The sequence below is a fragment of the Anneissia japonica genome, unplaced genomic scaffold (genome assembly GCF_011630105.1).
Source record: "Anneissia japonica isolate Jap-2015-1 unplaced genomic scaffold, ASM1163010v1 scaffold284993_len90168_cov106, whole genome shotgun sequence".
Lineage (NCBI taxonomy): Eukaryota > Metazoa > Echinodermata > Crinoidea > Comatulida > Comatulidae > Anneissia > Anneissia japonica.
This window is the reverse complement of record NW_022699780.1, coordinates 60,834-65,504: the sequence shown is the minus strand read 5'-3', so window position 1 is coordinate 65,504 and position 4,671 is coordinate 60,834. Positions and strand designations below refer to the sequence as shown.

Genomic DNA, 4,671 nt, shown 5'->3' with positions numbered 1-4,671 from the left:
ATGTTACACTGATCACAGACTTCATGTTACTGTGTAAACTAGATGATCTTAACTTAACATTAAGAACAACAAATCTTCTCAACAGTTTTCCCCCTGTACAGCATCTTTATTAGTGAAGTTCCAATCATAAACTTTCTTACAGGCTTTACAAATTAAAATAAATTATGTTTCTATTCAGCTAGTTAATTCCATCTTAATGAATGTCATAATACTAAATAAAATTGTAACCACCTTGATGTAATCCGCTAATAAAAATTACGGTAGAAGCAAATTTTACAATCTTAAACATGTGTCCAGAATTAAAATGTTAACTATAATAGGCAATACATTTTATATTATGAGGAATGAAAGTGAAAAAAAAAGAAGAGAAAAACAACCAAAATGTGTCTATGGAAAGAAATTGTTTCATAGGACTAGGAAGTTAAAAAGAGATTTTAAAAGAAAATTTTATCTACTCCTTCTTGTCCTTTGGTTCTTCTTTATAATGTAAAAACACGAGACTGAATAGAAAGAGGCCAACCATCATGGAAAACACACTACTGTAATATGGATAAGCTGACGGAATGAAGCACTCAAACTGAGTATGCTCAAACGGTCGTACGGACACCTGGAAAAAAGGAAAGTTTGTTATATTAGTTAAAATTCTTTTAAGTAAAATTTATTTGCAAGTTATTATAATGAAAAATAACTGTCTTAAAAGCAAACAGGGGTGAGAAAGTAGGAAAATCCTATATGCACTTTTTTTCACACATTAAAGCATTAAGACGACATAATGAATTAACCAGGACACATTTTACAACAATATTTCATACCTGCCAACATTAGAATATCAAAAATAGGGACGCCCCAACCCAGTGTTCGAAATAAGGAAAAACTTAAAGTTGTCCGGCGGTCAACCTAGATGGAAACTTTGGTTGTCCGCAAATGTTTTTACTTGTCCGTATATATTATCTGTTGCTTGCTTCATTTTTACCTTGCACTGTTTTCCCTTCTAAGATCGTTCGACGTGACAAAAAGTTCAATGAAAAGTTTGAACGCCTTCCCACGCGCGCCTCCATTCGCCTTGATACGCGAGTCAGTGCCTTGTTGTGCGGCCCACCCATAGAGCTATTAAACAGATAGAGTGCTGACAAGATGATGCAACAATAGAGAAAAACCCTCTCACAGTCAGTGCACTATTGCTATGAAATACTACCGTAGTTCCCGAGGTATAGTCCCACCTCAGGTATAATCCCACCCCCGACTTTACGCCCAACTAACTTTGCCTGCAAAAATTTCCCCAGGTAAATTCCCAGAAAATTGTGTGAGTAGGCCTAGGCCTAGGTCAGTAAATTTAACAAATGCTCACAAAAAATAAAGAAACTGCCTCTGAATTCTGCCAACTTGAAATTTTTTTAATTGCTTAGAACAGACACATGAAGTTGAACACAAAGCCCATCCTTGTAAATTCTTTTGTTGTTTACTGTCGCTAAAAAACAAACAGCTCGCTAAATGCGGCTAAAAATAGACAACACCATGGTTCTTCCCTACAGAGACTCGCCCAGTGGGATGATCAGATCATTAATTCACAGGGGATTCACAGCGTAAAGACTCACATGTTCCACAGCTGCAGCTAAAAATAGACAATACAGCGGTTTCGTCCCTAAAGAGACCCACCAGTTGGCTGATCGGATTGTTAATTCACAGCGCGAGGTGGAGTGGGATTACACCTGGGGAGCTACGGACTAATACCCCATCCATCACATTGGTAACTACTGGATAATTCTTACAATGTAAATTTTTTTTTTTGAAATTCTAAAATTAGGGAACTCCCGATTTTTTGGTGTTTTGACATTCGAAATCGGGACGATCGATCCCGGTTAAATCGGGACAGTTGGCAGGTATGATATTTTTGACAAATGTTAAACAATACAATCAAAACTGAAGATACAATTTTGAGATACCATGTCTAAATGGCATAGGGCAATCAACTTTATATATATTATAATGCAATCAATATAGAGCATATTAAGACCATCAATAGTGCATATAGTTCAAAACCCTAGTTCAGAAGCATCTCTGTTCTACAGCATGAGGCATTTTGTTTTACTTTACTTCTTGTTATGGATCCCAAATGCAAATACGTTTTACATTTGTTTAAAACTTTACTTAGTTATCCACGTTGAATTAGTTAATTCTAACTTGTACTTTGTATTTTGAATGCTTGCTCATTTTATGTAATGTTCTTTGTGGATATGTAATAAATCAAATCAAATGCAATACCTTTTGATTTTGAAGAAATGTGGAGCTAACTCCCATATTTTCACAACAGGTATTACAATCTACATTTATTCTGACACAGAATAAACATTTTAGGTAATACAATATATCCTAACATTTACTATCAAACTAGAAATTGCAAATTGCAAATTGCAAGTGCTGTGAAGTACAACTGCATATAAATGTTCTTCGAACAAAATTATTTATGCGAGTCAAGTGAAAATAATGAATAATAAAAATATAAGAAATAATATGAGACACGACCCATTGTCTATATTAGAACACTTCTCATTGGGTAACAAAGTTGTAATTATTCATTTTTGTCAAAAAGTGTCTGCATGGTCTAGGAAGTGTACATTTTTTTATGGCGAAAGTTTCCAAGGGCGGGTTTTCTATGGGCTAGTTGACTGCCAAAGAGTGTTGCCAAAGTGCGAGCCAACACGTTATTTGATCACAAGTGCGAGACATCGCAAGTGTGAGCCAGCGAGCCATGACGTCACAACAATAGATACGAGATGTTACACGAGTTGTGTGAGGTATCGGCTGAGATTTGTGGAGTACAATTCAAAAAACAAATATAGGTCTAATAATGAATTATTGTGATGTTAAATAGACAATGTTAGCTATCAAGGAGCGACGTTGTTTTTCATTGGGACCTTCGTCCCTTCAAGGCTAGGCCTATACCATCCTAGCTAGTCTAGGCCTAGAGTAGGATAAGGCTAGCGCGACATGCGGACGTTGGTATGTGTTAGTTAGTCTACAAACGTCGCCTCAAGTAATTGATTTTACCCGGCAGAACGAAAGAAGGAAACTCCGCTTTTCAGTCGTCTTAGGCCCTTGATTTTTGACAAACAATGACCTTTCTGAGGTCAAACTGTTGTCAAGAATATGAATTGGCTGCTTCGCAGCAAAAAGTAAGTAACTTCGGATATCCTGTTGTTTAATTCCAAAGGCACAAGGTGTGTTTTCTTTTCATACTACAACCTCACATCCTTTTTTTTTTAAGTGAAGAATTGCTTCTAAATCAGACCAAAATTCACCCAAAGACCCCAGTGACCCAGTTGGTTATCATCTACAGCAGGGTGGGCATGAAAGTGCGTCAAAGGGTCAAAGCTGACTTTTTATTTAGCACGGAGGGCCTCATTCAAAATTTTGGTGTTTCCAGTGTGCTTCCAAAAGCCTTCATACACTGCTGTTTTAAAGCTGAGCTTTATAATCAGCTTTAATATTACATTTTACAGATCGTCAGGCCATAAGAAACAAGATGTTTTCTAGCTGCACACATAGCGACTTAATTAATTAAACACATACACTTAGGGACGTTAATTAATTATGCCACAAGAAATCACTGTTGGGAAGAAATTTGTCCACCTGGGATCTACAGTATACGGCAGAATTCCAGTTGGGATTTGCTTCATTCTTACATATCTCTCTTTTTGTACAAAGTAATCATTTAGAAAAAAAATGACATAGATAAAGCAATGACATATGTTTCTATACAAGTATATACTGTATAATTGTTTTTAAAAAAAGTTTTAAGGATAATATTGTCAGTCCTACACCTTTTATTTATTCCTATAAAGGCCTAGGCCTACCCCTAAAAATTATTTAAAAAATCATATCATGGATTTTACAATAATAAATAAGTGAGAACACGGCCCAATTTACCACCCTCCAATACTTAAATTATAGGGCAGACTGAGCTTAGCCCTCATTAGAATATCCTCAGTTCTGTCTTTTCTTAATAATAGGCCTAGGTTATAGCATGCTTGTTATCCCCTAGCTAGGCTCCTATGCCTAGAGATCCAATCTAATCCAAACCAATCCAATTTTTGTCTTAAAATGCGCATTATACTAAGTCTAATGCGCCAATTTAAACAACATTAAATGAATAATAATAGAAAAACAATTCTTACCTATTAGTACTGCTGAAATACTTCAGAAAATATGGTTAAACTGCCTGTTTCATCATCATGAATGTGCACTGAAAAAGAGCTCTAAAACCACTAACAAATTTCAGTTAATTGATAACATTCAAAAGCACCTTGTTAATTTCCATGGCCTTCAGTGATAAACATGGATAAAGTGACCAATCAAATTAAGTAATTTGAGAATATCTGTGGTTGGCTGAACAGATTAAATGACAACACCTGTTATTGTTAGCTTGTTAAACTTGTGTTGTAAGGTTGTATGTTTTATTATACACCATGATTTAGTATAGGCCTAGACTTTGGCTATGTAATGTTAATTATACTGCCAGGACTTTCATAATATAAATTTTTTTAAAAATTATTTCAGCAGAATAGGGAAGCAGGGAAAATCTCCCAAAAATATGACAATTTAGAGGTTTCAAAGGCTTAGAAAGTACCCTTACAGAAAAAATCTATAGAACTATATAGACCTTCTATAGAG

The 4,671-nt window shown here is 35.3% G+C and overlaps 1 long non-coding RNA gene across 1 annotated transcript; it reads right to left on the bottom strand.

Moving 5' to 3' along the window:
• Nucleotides 1-85: 85 nt before the first annotated feature.
• LOC117103112 lies at nt 86-4,535 on the bottom strand. Its single transcript, XR_004444525.1, has 2 exons — nt 4,176-4,535; nt 86-607 (listed from the first exon to the last, which is right to left on the bottom strand). It is a non-coding gene; the product is annotated as an uncharacterized LOC117103112 (long non-coding RNA).
• Between the last annotated feature and the right edge of the window lie 136 nt (nt 4,536-4,671).